At 38.6% G+C, this 20,118-nt stretch overlaps 1 protein-coding gene and 1 pseudogene across 1 annotated transcript in view; one reads left to right on the forward strand and one right to left on the reverse strand.

Annotated features, from left to right (window-relative positions):
* On the reverse strand, window positions 1-15,957 carry LOC144628701 (uncharacterized; annotated as a pseudogene).
* Window positions 9,488-20,118, forward strand: part of LOC144629047 (lactadherin-like) — a 22,961-nt gene continuing 12,330 nt past the window's right edge. Inside the window, exon 1 of the mRNA XM_078487213.1 lies at window positions 9,488-9,590. The gene's annotated coding sequence lies outside the window, so the exon portion shown is untranslated. The remainder of the gene's footprint in view (window positions 9,591-20,118) is intronic.

Raw genomic sequence — 20,118 nt, forward strand, 5'->3', positions numbered from 1 at the left:
TTAGAGTGCAGGGAGAGACAGGCACATAACGGGAACGTATGCTCCTTGGTGTTTGCAAAAGCAATTCTCTTTAAGGGATGGAAGTTCCTGGCAGCTGGTGGTAAAGGATATGTCGCGCATGGCCTTGAAGTTTGCGCGGATGATGTAAGGGAGTAAAGAAGCAGGCATTGGAGGCAGCATCTCAGCTTCCAAGTTCCTGGATCGAAAGAGTTCCCATCGAAGTTCAGCAAGGGTGGTAGGTCCCGCTTTGCAGTACACTTGGCAGACAATTTCCTCTAGGTCTTTAACTTGAGTAGGCAGTTCTCCGTTGGCTAACTGGTTGAATAGCGAGGGGCAGACTGACTGAGAGAGGTGTTTGCACGGTGTGTTTCAATCCCTTGTTTGCCTTAGGTTGATCCTTGACTTGACTTCTTGTGTTTTGGACATCGAACTGACCTGCTAAGTTAACAATTTTGTTGACTTCTTTATCACGCATTCCCGAAACATCGAGTGCGTGAGAGCCAAACGGCAAATGTGTGAGAAAAAACTGGAGTAAGGACGGATTCGGAAAATCTTCAAAGCTTCCAGTGAATGACCAATTCCGGTGCTACATAATTTCTCGCCTCAACACCAATGTCATAGTTTCTAAACCCTCAATGATATCCCTACTTGCTATCTATTTGAGCTGACAGAACATCAATAGCCTTGCTGACAGCTGCTAACTAAACAACTTTGTTAGGCTCATTTTTACGCAGCGACTTACAAACTGAAGATTTGGAAGCTGCTCACTTAAAAGTTGTTTTAATCACTTTTAGTAATTTCCTGTTTCGCTTATTTCCATCGAATATCTGTTTAATATCGCCACGTAGATGTCATTTACTTCAGCCATATTCAAGCTGGCGCTATCGTCCGCTAGCGTGTTTTGAACTGCCAGAACTAATTCTACATCGCACGCCGAACAAAAAACTTATTTTACAGAACCACATTCACAATCAGAGCCGAAGGTGCGCTGAGCGTAACACAAACAGCTCCTGTGGTTATCGATTAAGTGCTGAGGCGTTTTCTACATATTCCCTGCGTATTTTTCTTTATTTCTAATAGCGTTGTTCCCACTTGATCTGAAAAAAAAACGCGGTAAATCTTTTACAGTTTCGCCGGGCTGCGACTTAGGGAGTGTTCTTGCTCTTTAAGGCCGCGAAGAGGTTGATGACTTAGAAGGACGACCAGGGCCTCGCCGGATAGAGGATGAGGAGTTGTCTGTCTAGGCCTGCTTTGCAACTCTAAGTCGCTCAATCATACCCTTGTTATCGACCGGTTTGCGGCACTCACCGGTCTGTAAGTGACTTGATGTCAGTCTGTCCCAAGGTACTTGTACAGATTCTCAATCATTAAAGGGTTGCTTGTTAGAGTCTTATTCAATGCAAAACCCTCGTTGTAGATAATACACACCAAATGAGACATGACTTCATCGCTACTACTTGACTCTTATTTAACAAAACAACAACGACAAATTGAAATAAATAATTTGTGTTTTGTGTCTATACGCTTAAATGTGCAGCTCGAGCTGACGAGTTTCTTTTAAGGACTCGAAACTGCGAAAATACGCCTAACGTTTTGTGTTTTACAGCTTTGTTTTTTGGGTGTGAAAGTGTGCTAATAAATGACAGATTTTATACCCCTAAATGTTTCCTGATTGGCGTACAATAACGCTTCTCAAATTATTCTTACTTTATTGTTAAAGCTTTACTTACAGCTTTCCCTTCTGATAAAACTTAAAATACGCTTACCTTGATCGGTCACTCTCCTTCTTTTATGTAAGAAAAGAGAAACCCAGGACAGAACGAATAGGAACGAAAAATCATTGTGCTTTTCTACCTGACGAACCGAACTTTAATTGACTTAAATAGGTTTTCTACCCACAAGAAAGAACAACTTTAGTCATACGACGCACGTCAAAAGGTCAAACTACGTTGTAAGTTTTTTCGGTGTAAAATGGAGTCAGAGCAAAGATATTACCACAAAACCGTTTAAATACACGAACACTTTAAACGGAACTCTTCAATAGTATAAAACATCAGTATTTTTTATTTGTCTTCTTTCTATAGAAAGAAGACAAATAGCGTTTGCGTTGTTACTATGGGACAGGAGAATAAAGAACGTTTTGCACTTAACTGGACATTGTTCGTACTGGAAATCATTCGTTAGTTAAAGTTTATTTAAAATGCTTTGTTTTGCTACAGAAAAGTGAGAGCTCAAAAATCCAAGATGGCGGATCCAAGATGGCCGCCGCCAAAATAGCAGGTAGTTAATTCTGACCAATTTAAATCAAATGACTTAACTAATCAAAAGCAAGCTTCGTATAACATTTGGTACGTTAATCTTAAATCAGAGCAAAGATATTCGCAAAACTTATTCCTGCATATAATTAGCATCTCATTAGCATAAATTAAATCCTCAAGTAGCCAGAAACATGGGAAGATGCGGTCGAAAAATTTGAACCCCATCGGAATCTTATTATTCGGCCCAAAATTAGTGCAAAACAGCGAAAAAATCAATTTCGGCACGAAAATCCCGCGGGAGCAATTTTTCGGACATACCGGACCGCACTATTATGCTTATCTAAAGGCTAGTTTCCGCTGGTCACAAGTATAAATAAGCATAAGCACAAGCATAAGCGCAAGCACAAGCATAAAAATAAGCATAAGAACGAAGGCAAGTATTCTTCTTATGCGGACCTCGCCAGAAATAAGCATAAGCACAAGAAAAACGATTTTTTTTTTTCTTGTGCTTATGATTATCCTAATAGTAGTGAGGACAGCATAAGATCAGAACAGTACATGTGTTTGCACTTCTCATGTGCTTAAGTGTCAGTCCGGCTTAAAGCGGTCCTCTTGACTTTAGAATATAAGGAAATTGCTTCTTTTGATATTCCTATACCATACAGACCCTGCGCTGAGAAAGAAACTGTGTTGAAGATGACCAGAATACTCGCGGCGTGCGAGACTCCACAAAGTAAATATTGACGGTTACACTGGTCGCACTTGTCCCAATAATGTAAGTTCAATTCGCTCCTGTAGTATCTCTAGGGAAAGAAGAAGAGTCGAAAGTCAGCCATTTAATAAAGATAAAACGTGTTAAAACGACAAATTGAATTCTGACAACGGGAAATAACCAAATCGATCATGCAAAGACAACTTAAACTTTTCGTCCAAAAGCATCACTTACAGGTTGCTTACTGAGGAAGTGTAGTCGCCAGATACAATCAAAAAGCTTTAATAGAACTGTTTTATGTGACAAAAAGGCACTAATTTCAATTCATACATGATGTGTTTCATTCCACAAGCGTTCATTTGGAGCCACAATACAAGTTATGTGCTTCGAGATCCGTTAAACAGAAACTTTTGTAGTGCGGTTGCGTCACAGTATTTTGCAATGTCTCGCAAATTGTAACGTATTCCTATCAGAGGGTCTCAATGGGGGGGGGGGGGGGGGTGGGGGGTGGCTTTCACGGTTAACCGGTTAAAATTTTGGCTTTTTTACGGCTAACGGTTAATTTATTTCCATAACGGTTAACAGAAGCTAACAGTTAATTTTCATTGTTTTAAAAAGTTAAAAATTAATTTCCATTATTGAAAAACATATTTTAGGTCTCAGGGCCATTCTGGCACGATATGGTGAACTAGTTCAGTTTATTTATAATTACTGACCGATTTTTTACGGTCAACATATTTTACGGCTAATGGTTAAAATTGTCCAATTTTTAAGCCTAACGGCTAAATTTTTGGCCGTTTTACGGCTAACGGTTAACCCCATTGAGACCCTCTTATTAGCTGTGTGATGTGAGGTGAGTTGTTTTTTGAGAAAAAAATAAAAGAACAGAGTAATTTACCTCTGTGGTCGGGCACTTGGGAGTAAATCGGCAAATGACAGAACAGAAAATAAAACAAATGAATAGTGTTCCGAAAAAGAGACAGAGTGTGCTAAACTGTTTTTACTGTTGAAAGGAACTGAAAAATGCGACCCGAACCTGCGTTTTTAAGTATTCAGTTTGATATCGTCACTTTATCTCATCTGTGAGAAAAATTGTACGACCTGCCAAATATTTTTTCCAACAAGACAGGACTGAGGCAAATGAAAAAAGGAACAGATTTATTTTTACGAGAAACCCATAATGGTTGTTCAACTCTTTTGTACTTGGAGGTGGTTTTATTAGTAGCGCTTCAGAAGGGATCATGTAATGAAACCATGCCATCATTGTATTTTTTATAACTGTACTTATTTATTCTTCAGAAAATATGGGGAATTTCTACTACACGAGAAAAGTGCTGGGTACCCCCCCCCCCCCCCGAAAAAAAATCTACTATCACTATGTTTCTGAGCACCAGGACGCACTTGCAAGGGATGAACTAGTTGATTTTTTGTCTTCATCTCTCGAACAGGTATACATTAGTGGCCAAAACATGATGTTTTAGTTTTGAAACGTAACTGGGACGGGGACTCGTCGTACTCCAAGCCAAGCACAGTGACATTCCGTCCCCCCTCCGTGGTACTCAAGTTTCCCAAAATTTCTTTTACAGTGTCCGGTGTGTCTGTAATTATTTGTGACAATACATAACTAGGTAGTTCCGACGATCCTGCTTCATGGTGCTTTTTGGGGAAAATCTTTAAAAGTGGGAAGGCATAAGAGACATAAGGTGCACGCTCTGAAGTCGTCGATGCCACAGGCTCTGTAAAATACAATTTTCGCAGATTGCGGATCTCTTCTTGTAGTGCTTTCGGGAAAAGGAGTCTCGTTGAAAGTCATACACCGCCTAGCGTGATCGTGATAAAACGATTTGTACAAAGTTCACGAGACTGAATACTGATCTATTTTATACTGTGCTATCGATACCTTCGGCACTGAAATATGGGAAGGGGGGGGGAGGGGTGGGGATGAGCCTTCCAAGTTTTTGTTTGGGGGACTTCATTCAGGCACCCTGCCAATATCCCTCCGCCGGCTATGTAACTAAAAAAAGTAGACATTATAACGGTAATCTTGTATTCCTTAATCCTTCTGACACGTTATCGAAATTCAATGTCGCAATGCTAAAGGCCACGTGCGCTCACTTTGTACTTCCACACAAAGGGACTTGGTGCGGAAACAGTGCAGCAATTATAAGTTGCTGACGAAACTGCTGACAGCTGTTCGAGAGATGAAGATAAAAATCAACTAGTTCCCTTGCAAGTATGTCCTGGTGCTCAGAATATGTGCTCTAAAAAATACAATGATTCTGCAGCGCTACAGATAACACCACTTCCAAGTAGAAACAGAGACTCAAAAGAGTTGAACAACCATTATGGATATCTCGAAAAAATAAATCGGTTCCTTTTTCATTTGCCTCAGTCCTATCTTGTTGGAAAAAAAATTTGGCAGGTCATACAATTTTTCTCACAGATGAGATAAAGTGACGATATCAAACTGAATACTTACAAACGCAGCTTCGGGTCGCATTTTGCAACTTCTTTGGGTCTGTTGGAATGAAACACATCAAGAATGAATTGAAATTAGTGCCTTTTTGTCACATAAAACAGTTCTATTGAAGCTTGTTGATTTTATCTGGCGACTACACTTCCTCAGTAAGCAACCTGTAAGTGATGTTTTTGGACGTAAAGTTATAAGTTGTCTTTGCATAATCGATTTGGTTATTTCCCGTTGTCAGAATTCAATTGGTCGTTTTAACACGTTTTATATTTATTAAATGGCTGAATTTCGACTCTTCTTCTTTCCCTAGAGATACTACAGGAGCGAATTGAACTTACATTATTGGGACTAGGCTTTTGTACATTATGCTAGCATTTTTTCGAGCATTTTAGTAAGGCAAAAGCATTGAGCATTATTCGAGAAAATAAAAAAGAAATTAATTTTTTCAGAGAAAATGAAGACTAAAACTCAAAATTCAACTACAAATAACTTTCTCGAGATAGTCAACTACTTTCTGTATTTAGCCTTGTAGATGATTTCGAGGATTATGATTTTTGGCTGCATTTATGAACTTGTATACGTTGTTGTTGTTACTAACAACAATTCTACGTTTTTGTAAGTGCTAACAGTTGACACCATGTTAAAAACTTTGAAATTAATTTTGAAAAATCTCGATGATTTGGTAAGTGCAGAATGCAATATGGATCAATTGAAAGTATGATGTTTTATATATGTTCGTGTTTATTTGCTTTATTTTACTTTCGGAAAAACTGTTCACAGGCTACTTGTATTCTTTCCCAGGTGTTCCTTACGCTAATCTTTGCAAACGTATTACGACACTTTTGTTCGTTTGTAACAAAAAACTTTTGTCTTCCTTGAAAATGCGATAACATGAAACTTTTGTTTTTTGTTTGTTTTACGGCGGCATCGATGACATTTGTTTAATTTAATTAAGTTACGGTTTAGACTGCACGAAAGACGATTCTCAAAAACTAAAGAAACAAATCTAATCAAAAAACATCTTTTTCGACAGGTTTTTTAAAACGCAGTACAGCTATGATATTTGTTTCCTGGTTATCAGGTGTTCACGCCGAAAATCCCGGTGCAAATTTTTGCATACCTAATTACGAAAGCGCTGTGAAAGTCTCAAAATCTAATTTAATTAATTTGCGGTTTTTACTTGGCGCCACGAAGTCTGCAGGAATCCTACCACAAACACGCAATACAAGCGATGTTCATGAGAGTTCCAGCAAAAAATGTAGACTAAACTGCGCATGCGTTTGGCGTAAAGAACGTTGCCCTAGAACGTCGAGTAGTACCACAAGGAGAGCAAAGGGTTTTCTGAAACAAATATATACGTTTGAGATCTTCATATGAAAGTAACGTAGATGTGCTCCAGGTTTTACCTAGGGGTACGGTCAGGTGCTCCCCACCCCCACCCCCTCCACAAGGAATAATTAATTAATTGATATTAATTAATTAATTGCTGATTAAAAGTTTACACCATAGTGCTTTAGCGCTTGAGGGGTTTAGGGGTTTATCACACGACTGCCCACCAAACCATCACAAAAGTGCATTCTGCACTAAAAACCAGTGGAATAATGAGCATTATCCGAGCATTTTAGTGACTTTTTTGGGGGGAGACCGAGCATTTTAGTGGGAAAAATGGAGCACTAAGGTGGAGCATTTTAGTGGGGAAACAAAAGCATAATGTACAAAAGCCTAATTGGGACAAGTGCGACCAGTGTAACCGTCAATATTTACTTTGTGGAGTCTCGCACGCCGCGAGTATTCTGGTCATCTTCAACACAGTTTCTTTCTCAGCGCTGGGTCTGTATGGTATAGGAATATCAAAAGAAGCAATTTCCTTATATTCTAAAGTTATTTAATCGAGTTTGGACGGTTGAGGGAGTTTTCTCGTCGAGTGCAAGGTTATGCAAATCAGCTTCGGCACGAGCGACAACTATGTAAACACACTGACTATGGCAGATTTTAATTTGTTCTCGCGTGCAATCCAAGGAGATACCCACCGGTTTGAAAGTAGAAAACGGTTTATTGAGGTAAGAAGATTGCATTGATGTGCTTTTTTAATCCAATTTATGTTGAAACTTTTGAGTTTTATTCTCCCGTATTAACCTAAATTTTAACGTGTGAATAAAGACCTCAGAGTATGGTGTCTTTTAGAAGCGCTGGCATGTTTAGAATTTTCGAAAAATTTTCCTCGTTTCGTCAGTGAACTAAATAAAGATGTCTTAGAGTTTGTGCTAAAGGATATTTCGTCAAGTGCATTTTTGTGGACATAGCGCGCTTCACAAAATGGTCGAAATTCAGCACTTCGACTACTGTTGGCGGCCCCATGTCGGCCAAAATTCAATTTTGGCCTGTAGCAAAGCGAAAATAAAGAACTAGAAAATAATTTATTGCCTTTTTGTATGTATGGACCAAAGCCTTTTCACAGGCAAAAAATAAAAGGAAACTTTTTTTTGGCGCGAAGTCAAGAGGATCGCTTTAAGCCGGACTGACACTTAAATGTCTATGCGTATTATACTTGTGCTTGTGGCGCAGTGAAAACCAGCCTTTGAATAGCACTGGTGGGTTCGAACGTTCTTGTAGTCGTCCATCGGATACTTTCATTGTACAGTTTGCTAAGTAAGAGGGTCCCCATTAGGTTTTTCGGGATCCAGGATTTAGCTTATTCAAAGGCCGAGATCCGAGTTTTTAGATGGAAAAGAGAACGAGATTCGGGATTGAAATTGTGAACGGGACACCTGAATTGGCGATTTTACGAGGCGGGTTTCAGGAAATGTCACTTAAAAGAGACAAGATCTGGAAAGTTCGATGACAAAATAATAATGAACTTGTACAGAAAATCAAGTTGTGATGTTCGTTCACGTCGCAAAAAAACGCACAAATCATTTATTATGACGTACGCGAGTTACCCGTGTTTTCCACGTGCAAGTTAAATGGAAAGAAAGAAATTATAAGCTTATTGTCGGTGACCAAAGTTTGCAAGACCAGTTGCTGGGAGGGAATATACACCCTCTGAAAGGCCTTTTATCGATGAAGCAAGAGATTAAGAAACACTAAATGGCCGGGATCGGAAAAGCCCATAAAAACCTTCGCGATTACGGTTTGAGGGAAAATTTAGCCGGGATGGCGGGATTCGAAAACCCTTCTGGGGACCCTAAAGTAATAATGTTAATGTAGTACTAAGACTTATTATTGCTTAATTAGATATAGAACTGATACGAATTATTTAAATCCTTTCAGTAGAGAACAAATATCCCACGATTGGTAACATGTGATCATTTTATTACTCTCGGCCGCACGAAAGCGCCAATAACAGCTAAGTGTAATGTCCAAATTAAACATCGTATTGTGTTGTGTTGTGTGGTGTTGTTTTGTGTGCTGTTTTGTATTGTATTGAATGTAGGCGGTGCGAAGGACGGGAACATGCCGGGTACCGGCAAAATTAGTGTTGGGGGTAACCCTGCGATGAACTAGCATGTTATCGATGGTGGCGGGCGGAAAAATACCACTTGGCCCTTAATGCTATGGAAAATATGGAAAACCGAGATAGGCATCGGCCTTTCGGTCCGAGGCAGATGGGCCCGAACGCAAACTCTTTCATGGAATAATTCTTTGACTTACTTGCCAAAAACAAATGTATACGGAATTCCCTGTCTGACGATTTAGTCGCTTTGTCTGAAAATATTACTCTTTTTAGGATGTATGTAGGTTTTCTTAATGCTTTTAGCTGCAAATACCTGTTTAACTATTAGTTACTATTCTATCCTTTTATTTATTTATTTATTTATTTATTTATTTATTTATTTATTTATTTATTTTATTTAGTTATTTATTTTCTTAATCCGGAGCCACTAGCATTATTGCTACACTAGCATCCGAATAAGAGTAAAATTTTGATTGTTTGATTACTATTAGACATTTTAGTGTGTAGAATCATTGTACATTTTTACTGCAAGACTCTTTTAAATATACAGCGAGACTACAGTCAACTCCCGCCTTGCGGACACCTCGCCATTACGGACACCCCATAACTAAAGTCCCGGCGAATACGAATTGCTGAAAACAACTCCCTACAACTACTACAGGGACTTTCATTATTGCTCTTCAATTAGTGTTAAAGGTAATTTGTAGGTTAGTTGTTTGACAAGACAAAAAAAAAACATTTCTTGTTATGTACGAAATGTAATAAATAAAGTAAGATAGAGATAAGTTAGTTTAATAATGTTGGTGAAATTGCTTTCAAACGTTCGCTTAAGTATCTATTACGGTTGGTTAAGGCTAGTTATCACTATAGCTAGCGACGCAAGCACAGACGTAAGCATATAAATAAACAGCTCTTATTACACCGAGAAAACGGTATTGACGCAAGGATAAGCACAAGCACAATTGGCCTAGACAAAAGCCGGATATTTTTTAGGATTTTTAGAACATCAGGAGATTTTTAGAAATTTTGGGGATGTTTAGAAAAAATGGGATTCGTGGGGGATTTTAAGATGATTTGGAAGACAAATTGTTATATTTTCTTTGCTGCTTTATTTATAATTCCTATGAAATGATAATTTTGTTCCACTGTATACAAATATGTGACTGCTTGAACCAAATCCAATGGTGCAACGGTTTTCCCATTTCTAATACACCCAATGATTTCCAAGGGAAAAGAGGTTCCAGAAATGGCGGAGCCAGCGGGGGAGCCAAGTGAAGCTATTCCTATTAAAGTTGAGCCCATTGTCACTCAAGAATGACCAAAAATTGGGGGATATTTAGGGATTTTTAGCAAATTTTGGGGATTTTTTAAGAGATATTTAGGGAAAAAAATGGGAATTTCTGGATAGATTTTTAGAGCATTTCTCGGGATATTAGTGTCTAGGCTTAATAGTCCAGCAGATAAGTGCAAAATTTGGCCAAATTGTGCCGTTTATGATAAAAGCATGAAACTTGGCACAAAGTTAGAACACGTCCTGGCAAACATTTTTAGCTATAGGGCCATCGCAGAATTGTCACGTGACTCGAGATTTTGAGTGACGTCATGAAGGGCGGGGCTATTTATTGTCTGTGCTGTGTGTTTCATAAAGGATGTTAAACTTGAGACAACTCTTACTCTATACATAGTCCAAAAGTCATGACGAGTTCCCTGACACATAAAATATAAAACTGGTTACCATGGTAACCGTCATTTAAAAAATATACAGTATTTTATGGTCTAACGACAGTTGCCAGCTTTCATAATTTCATTACTACAACTGTTCATCAGTTACTGCTACAAAAAATTAACGATATCGAACAGGCGGCATCATTAGTTACCATAGCAACGGTATAAAATGTTAAAAGCCACTTAATTTTCACTTTAACCCTATTAGACCGGCCTTTTTTGGTCTTTTCAGACCGGGGAGGGGCGGATTCCGCACTTTCCGGCCCCTCCCAGTCTGGGATACTGTTAAGTGCTTACAACTCAAAAGCAAATTTGGTGGCCACTTTATTTTTTGTTATTTAATAGTGGTCAGCATGTTACAAAAGTCAAAAAGAAAATTAAAATATTCTCAGGCCGGTTTCAGAGCCATCTTAAATTTTAAAAATCTTCTTAATAGCTGTTGGAGGAACATGTGCATAAGCGCACACCATTAGTAAATTGCCGAAAAGAATTTTCTTTACGCGCTTGTTGAGGGTAGAAGGTATAAACCAAAGGAATTCTCTCATTTAGGCCATTTTCGACGCCTAAATGAGGTAGCCTCGTCGTACGAAATAATCGCACATTTCACATGCCCTCGAATTGAAATCATCCTCATCGGAGTAGAGATGACGGAGGCGCAGTAGGTAACTGTGTAGAATGCTGTTCCTCGAATGTCGAGGGTGTGATAGCTCACTCACTTAGTGTGTGTCAGTGTACCAGATGTACGGTGGCCCACAACTGTCACGGCAAAAGAAAAAGACTCGCGGCAAAAAGAAAAGCCTCATGATCACGGCAAAAAGAAAACTTCTCACGACAAAAAGAAAAACCTCACGGCAAAAAGAAAAAGCAGTGGCTATTCGTACGGCACCCATACAACGACTTGAATTTGACTTGAATTTGGGTGCCGTACGAATAGCCACTGCGTTTCTTTTTGCCGTGAGGTTAATATTCTTTTTGCCTTGAGGTGTTTCTTTTTGCCGTGAGGTTAATATTCTTTTTGCCGTGAAGTTTTTCTTTTTGCCGCGAGGTTTTTCTTTTGCCGTGAGGATTTTCTTTTTGCCGCGAGGTTTTTATTTTTGCCGCGAGGTTTTTCTTTTTGCCGTGAGGATTTTCTTTTTGCCGTGAGGTTTTTCTTTTTGCCGTGAGGATTTTCTTTTTGCCGTGAGGTTTTTCTTTTTGCCGTGAGGCTTTTCTTTTTGCCGCGAGTCTTTTTCTTTTGCCGAGACAGTTGTGGGCCACCGTACAGATGGATCTGGCGATAACCAAAGTTATTGGAGAGTCCGAGGCATCAGCTTAGAAGATTTACAGCATTTATGAGAAAGCAAAACACGTGCAAACTGACCCATTTGCACGAGACGTCAACGTTAAAAAATCTAGCCAACACCATAGAGGAAATGGTTCATGTTTATTGCGAACAGAAGTGATCTCCTTGCATCGGCTAGAAAAGACTTCGGTAATCTAGCCGTTATTGACATGATGCATCAAATTGAGGAAATTGGAGAAGAACATATTGATATTTAAGGTACTGTGGAAGAACAAAATACTGACGTTTCTGTACGTACATGTACAGTTGATACATGTTCAGATGCGGTAGTATTCATCATCATCTGAATGGAATCCTGCGTCTCCTCGGCAAGAACGCTTTATAAAATATATACTATATACAAGGCTAAAAAAGAGTTAAAAATTGTAAAATTAAAATGATAAAACCAAACGTTTTCGGCTGTTTGCCATCATCAGGGTTGAAAAGACCATCCGCATGCATGCATAGATCCAAAGTTGTTTACAAAGGTGATTGTTCTTGTGGCGTTGATTACATTGGCGAGACCGTGAGAAACTTAGAAGTGCGAATTGCGGAACATGCATTCAAATCCTGCTCACATCTCTGAACCTACAAAACATCTGCGGGAGAACCCGTCACGTTCTTTCACCTGGCGTGTTGTCTCTTTAGCATAGACATTCCACAAGCGTAGGATTGTTGAGGGTCTAATGATCCAACATTTCCGCCCCAGTTTGAACATACGAGTCATTTCGTATGTCTCTAAACCTTTCCAACGGGAATTACATAAGATATATATGCATGCGTGCGGACGGACGGACGTTCTTTTCAACCCTGATTATGGCACACAGACAAAAACGTTTGGTTTTATCATTTTAATTTTATAGTTTTTAACTCTTTTTTAGCCTTGTAAATGGTATATATTTTTATAGTGATTGGTGATATTGTTGTTCGTCTGCACCAGTAGCTTGGAATTTGTCAACCAGGTTTCAGAAACACCTCTTTACAAAATAAGGCAGATGAATAGCATGAATTTCCCTAACAAATACAGCTCTCATAGAACTCACAAGGCAGGTAGCTTACCAGGCCGGTTATTGTTGTAAAGTTTGCTTCTAGGGTGAATGGGCTGATACAGGGGAGAAACCGATTTTTCTCAGTCTCTTGCAAATTCCGCACTTCAAGAGATATGAGATATTTGATGCTATAGAAGAGAACAGTACGGATCCGGGTGTCAAATTAATCCCTCGTATGTACAAGAGAGGATAGATCCTGTAGAGTTTTCGTTCTTTTACTGCACAGCGAATTATTCTGAATAGAGTAAAAAGCCCTTAGCGTACCCTAAAAGATGACATAATTTTTTAATAATTATGATGCCATTAGAGCCGCCGCCTTGGATTTCACTATATCCTCAGAGAGGCAGAAAATAATGGAAATCGATGCAAAAAAAAGGAAAATAAATTTTAAAAAAAACGTCGATAAAAAGGCAAATTTTGGACAAATCCGCTCGTAATTATGGTGTTGCCATGGCAACGTCAAAAATCATGAAATCATGGACAGATAGTACACATATCAAATTTCTGCAAGAGATGAATGAGCAGCTACTGAGAGTTTTAGCATTTAAGCTTATTAACAATCCATTGCGTCTGTTGTGGTTTAATTTTAATACACCAGAACAAAGAAAATACTAAATAATTATTGTACAAAGGATAAAATTGAACCACAAACTATATCCATCGTGTCCATTCTTGACTGTCCCATTTATCGTCTACTAGTGATTAGTTGCTTACATCAGTACGATCAAGATGTACAATAAATGTTGCTGTTGGAACCAAACTGGTATGAATTTTCTGAGTTGTCCGTGAAGAGGTAGACCGCAAGCGATGAGTAAAAAAAAAATAAGATTAAAAAAAAAAATGTGTAGTATGCGAGAAAATCGATAGACGCACGGGCACAAGTTGCAGACGCAAATAGGCACGCGAAAGCACAGACTGCCCAAGCTTATAATTTGAACCAAAAAGCGCGTCATGTACTGTAGCTGGCATGGCGTTTTAATTTATATACTTTGTCATTGGAATTTCTATGTTCGAATGAAGTGAAGTCACTTCGTTCTTAATGTAAACTACATCGAATCAAAAGCTCGCTTCAATTTGAGTCGCCATGCCAGCTACATAACGCGCTTTTTAAAGTTCAAATTTTAAGTTTGGGCTGCCTGTGGCGAGAGTAAAAATTTATAGCCTCGATTTTCACTTGCGCGTAATCTTCAGACACAAGCACGCAAAACTTATGCACTTGCAACATTTGCCCTTTTCTAGACTAGTGAAACTTTTGGTGGCCATCCCTGAAGAAAAAAAACATAGCAATGCTTGTGGTAGGACCGAATAATCTATATGTTTTAGACGAATTCTCACTAAAGTACTTCCAACTGAACGATTTTCAATCATTCCCGAGTTAAGAAGATAAAAAGCGTTCTCTGGTAAAATATTTTAAAAAATATTAACCTTTGACAGCCAGACTGCTGTCTTCGACGGATAAAAATGAAGTGATAAAATGGACATAAAAATTTGAATATGACTAGCGAATCGCATAAATTAAAAAGTTAAAAGTATGTGTAAAAGAATGTTAAAAGGAATGCTAAAAGTGTATAAATTACTGTTTGTTTAAAAGAATGTTATATTGTCCTGGCAGAGGGCACGAATTGTTGTCGGCCTCGACCGTTTATGCCGTGTGCCACGATTCAAGTTTCTTTCTAATGCGATTGTTGCCCTTGTCAAAAGCCCAATTTCGATATTTTAAAATTCAGCCTAAAACAATAGACATCACAACGAGGCTCCAGGGAATAAACCCCACAAACTGTATAGTTAAGTCCCCGGAGCCTCGTCCCGAGGTCTATTGTTTTAGGCTGAATTTTAATATATCGAAATTGGGCTATTATCTCCGCGTTTTCAAAGTCGATGGCGTGATCAAGAGTCCAGGCATGTTTTGCTACATTGGAGCCTTTAGCGCATTGTTTAGTATTCCTGATATGTTCTTTTCGCCGTGTACTAAACGATCTTTTTGTCTCGCCGATGTAATTCCAGGGACAAGACGCACAAGGGATTTTGTAAACAACATTGCACTGGTCGTCGACCCGAGGTCGAAACTTGGGAACAGGGAACTCTTGTTGTAGTGTCTTGATTGGTTTGTTGGTTACTCGGATATCGTGACTTTTGAGAATTCTTGTAAGAGGTTCGGTAATGCCTTTGATGTAAGGAAGGACCGCGAAACTCTGGCTATTCATTGGATCAGCCCAACTGAAGAACATCCCAACCAGTTCTTCAGGCGAAGGTGTTGGAGGGGTCGAAGATTTCTTTCTTATGATATCAGCTGTGACTTTTGGTGGGTAGCCATTAGATTGTAACGTGATGCTAATGAGATCAATTTCACGGGCTTTTCCAGATTCTGAGTTTGGTAGTTTTAGAGCTCTATGCAAAAGTGTCGCTGTAGTGCTGATTTTGTGCTCTCTGTCATGATGTGAACGAAAGTCAAGGTATCTATCCGTGTGTGTGGGCTTCCGATAGACATCAATGTTGAGCTTATTATTGTCGCGAGAAATAAGGGTGTCGAGGAATGGCAACTGGCCATTAGATTCGTGCTCAATGGTGAAGGAAATATGCGGGTTGATAGAGTTCAGAGAATCATGAAAGAAAGCAACAGCATTCTTCTTGATGACACAAAAACTGTCGTCAACGTAGCGTTTCCAGATTTTGGGTGGAACAGGGGTTGAATTGATTGCTGTTTCTTCAATTCCTCCATACATAAGTTGGCTACTACGGGGCTCACAGGACTACCCATAGCACAGCCGTGGATTTGTTTGTAGATGTTGTCGTTGTAAATGAAATAATTGTTGGATAGCACAAAGTTTAATAAACAAATTATGTCATCAATGTCTAGACTGCTCCTGGAATGGAGAGAAGAATCATCTTCTAATTTCTTCCTGATGTAGTTGCAAGCTTTTTCCACAGGAATAGCGGTGAATAACGAAACCACGTCAACGGAGACCATAGTTTCGTCATCTAGGATGTTGATGTCAGCTATATCACGGGAAAAGTTTTGTGAGTTAGGGACTGAAAAGCCATTACGATTTTGGATAGGCGCTAGGATGTTGGTGAGAAATTTTGAAGTGTTATACAGAGCAGAGCCGATGCATGTTACGATGGGTCTGAGAGGGTGTCCCTCTTTGTGATGTCTGGTAGAACCGCGGATGGCAGGTGGTATACCATCAGTAGATCTCAACTTGAAGTAGGTGGATTCATCGATCTTTTGTTGTTTCTTTAAATTCAAGAGTATGGCATTGAGTTCACGTTCAATTCGCCTGAAAGGAGATCTCGTGATATGCTCGTAAGTGTTTCGATCCGCGAGGAGAGATTCCATTTTGTTGTCATATTCATCTCTATCCATGACCACGAAACAATTTCCTTTATCGGCTTTCATAATGACTCTGGAACTGTCTTTCTTTATGTCATGTAGAGCTTTCTTTTCTTCCTTAGTAATGTTGTTATGGTTTGGCAAGGAAGCCCTCTGGAGGATCGCAGCCGTTGAAGTTCGTATTTGATCTTTAGATTCATCAGGTAGACGGGTAATAGCAGCTTCGACTTCCGCTACAAAGTCTTTGTATGCCGGAATTTTAGACGGTGTTGGAGCGAACTTCGGTCCTTTTTCCAAGAGCGAGCGCTCGGCAGGTTGAAGTGGTTTCTTGGAAAGATTGACGACCCAGTTGTTTTTGATTATAAGTTCAGTTGGCGAGTTGTGAGAGGTCCTTAAGTTGTCGATCTTCTTGTCGTGTCTGGCATTGATGTTGTTCCGTACGGAATAAGCTCTCCTTTGTAAGAATTGTGTATAGGAGGAAAAGGTAGAGTTGTCAATCAATGAAGAAAGCTCATGTTTTATGGTGTCAATAGTCGCGTTCGATGACTTGATTTGGTTCATTTTATCACTTCATTTTTATCCGTCGAAGACAGCAGTCTGGCTGTCGAAAGCTAACAATTTTTAAAATATTTTACCAGAGAACGCTTTTTATCTTCTTACAATGAATCCTGGTATCGGATCTTCAATATTTTTACATTTCCGAGTTATAATAATAATAATTAATAAATTGCTAATTTATATAGCGCATACACCTAATTGCAATAAGGTTGTCATTGTGAAAATCAAAAAGGAAAAAGTCAAATAGGAATTAATTAAGCGCTGCATGAAATTTATTCGTACAAATGGCCTCAAAATACGTATAAATCAATTTATCTTGTTACAGCATAAAAAGTGGACTTAAAGTGTGCAGATAAAAACTCGTGCGTTTTCTGTAAATGCTACCAGTTATGAAACTACGCTAATTAATTCCTATTTACCTTTTTTCTATTTTCTTTTTTCTATGACAACGTTATTGCAATTAGGTGTATTTCCATATTTTGATCAATAGCGCTTTACATATTTAAAAGAAAATTAAAAATTACATCACCATTAAAATAAAATAAAGTTATAAATTATAAAAATACTTCTTAAAAAGATAAGTTTTGAGTCGAGATTTAAAACAGTCAAGTGATGTTGCTTGACGAAGCTCCACAGGTAGGCAATTCCAGAGTTTCGGAGCTGCTGCTGAAAATGATATAGCTAGTATAATTAATCTCCATTCATTCTACGCTAAGGCTAAAGGCATAAGAGCAGCTCGACAAATCAGGTTGTCGCATTTGCGTTATTATACTATTAAAATTCTTTAAAGAACTATACAGTTTCCGTAAACGAAAATTACCAATAGAAACCCACAAGAGTCGATGAAAACGCAAGTAAGCTAGTAGTCAAACGAGAAGGACAGATACGCGTTAGCTAAATGCTGCTAAATGCAGATCTAGTTTTGTACCCCAGTCTGTAGATGCTGAGGTGCGCATTTAACGCCCAAAGCGACGACCATGAGCAAAATGATCTCTAGGTTTAGGCTTTACTTGGTGTCCTTTCTTTTGACCTGTATATTGATGTATGGGTTTATCAAAGTGTCTTGTTGGGCGATTTTATAAACCGGGGAAGCTTAGTTGTTTGTCGAGGGTCTGAATGGGGGGGGGGGGGGGGGGGGGTCCACATGTCGGTAGTCAGTTAACATTGTATTACTTTGTCGGTTGTCAGTTATATTTTTCGCGCTTTGCTGATTTGGAGAGTCCTAATGTCGGTAGTCAGTTAAAATTAAATTACTTTTTTTGGTTGTCAGTTATATATTTCGCACGTTGGCGCTAGTCGGTTAACTCCATTCAGACCCTCTATGTCACATGTACCGCTATCGTACTACGTTGGCCCGTACCTGTCACAGCAAAACCAAAAACCTCACAGCAAAAACAAATTACTCAAATCCAAATTTAGTTCTCGCAGAAGTGATTTTTCATCCCCACGCATGTTGCAAGATGACGGAAACAGAAGATTCAGAAGCCGGGGACTAAGAACTGACGGGAGAGGAAGAAAACGAAGAAGGTCTCATTTGGTATTACTTTTCCTAATGTTTGTGTGCCAACTTATTTTTCACGCGACTTGGTGGTTTGACGAGATGCTCAACATTTAATTTGGCATTTTTGCAGTTTATATTTCGTTTCTTCTTTCGCTTCGCAAAGTTGCTAAAGCAGTACCACCTAATATGCACTAAACATACGTTAAGTGTATATTTACTTTTATTAAAGAAAAGGTCTTCTTCCGACATGGTTTCATGTTTGACAAAAATGCAACGGACTTAAAAAAACAAGGAAAATCAAGCTTGCCTGGTCAGATTTGCTTTGTTTTAAAAGTATGTTGTAGAATTTCCAAAGCACGATTAAGCTAATCCAGGATTAGCCCAAAATTTTAACTTCAGTTTATACACTCTCCGTGAGATTCTCTTTTTTTTATTTTTTTGCTTTTTCAGCTTTAACATCGCTAAATGCCAAACTCCATAACTCAAAACCCATAACAAATTAGCAGTAAAAAAAAAACAATTTATACAAGAGAAAGCAATACCTCGAACAACCGGACCAAGTATTGTATATTCATTCTGAATACCTTATTTGCGTCTTATGAGGGTTTAAGGGAACCTCCACCCTTACGACAAGTTGACGATAAATTGTTTGAAATAATGCCTTAATTCCAAACATTACAGGACAAGGGAAAAATAAAATTTAATAGTAGCAATAAGTGGAAAAGAGTATTGCTTATAATTTCCCGCGCGCCGCCATCTGGAAATTAATGACGTGTAATGGTTGCCCAATTGTTTTCAACAATAGATCCTCTGCTTTCTAACAATTACAGCGGCAACCATTATACGTCCTAAAATCCAAAATGGCGGCGCGCGGGAAATTTTAAAAGCGATAATATTTTCCACCTTTTGTTGCTATTAAATGTTATTTCTTCCTTGTCCTGTAAAAATTGGAATTTAGGCATTATTTCAAACAATTCAACGTCAACTTGTCGCAAGAGTGGAGGTTCCCTTTAAGAAATTCTAAATTCTTTATTGAGGTCTTTAGGGGGATCAGAAATTCTAAATTCTTTATTGAGTTTTTTAGGGCGATCAAAATTTGCCACATTTAAGTTTGCATTGAAGCGCGTTATATAACATAAATTAGTCATCATCATCATCATCATCATCATCATCATCATCATCATCATTATCTTCATCGTTATCGTTACATGTATCTACATCATCATATTTATTATTATTATTTTTCAAAATTTGCATCTTCGGTAACAAACGCACTGAAGAAGGCACAAGTTTTTTTCGAACGAGCTCAACACTTTAACATGTTAATTTTAGCTTATCTCTGAAATTCGCCTGCGACCTTTCTTCTATTATGAGCTAGCAACGCGATTCCAATCATTGTTAATTGTTTATCTAAGTTGTGGTAGTTTCTCTTCTGTTCAAAAACCAGTATTAACTGCACAACGGTCGTTATTTTTGCGAATGCAGAAATAATGTTGAAGTCAGTGGACATAAGTTTTTATAGCAGTTTGTACCCGCGCGAACGGTGCGGAAATAAAAAAATTCCATGATAACAGTATGGAGAAAGCCAACAACATATCGTAGGCAAGCGTCTTCTAAGACCTATGAAAATCTCCATTTATTAACATCACTAAGCCAGCTTTTTAATTGTCGTTTTCAACAGAGAACAAAATCACTATTGTAAAACAGTACGGGTTTATTCAAAGATAATTGGTATACTA

Source organism: Oculina patagonica, chromosome 10 (assembly GCF_052425735.1).
Source record: "Oculina patagonica isolate OP01 chromosome 10, crgOcupat, whole genome shotgun sequence".
Classification (NCBI taxonomy): domain Eukaryota; kingdom Metazoa; phylum Cnidaria; class Anthozoa; order Scleractinia; family Oculinidae; genus Oculina; species Oculina patagonica.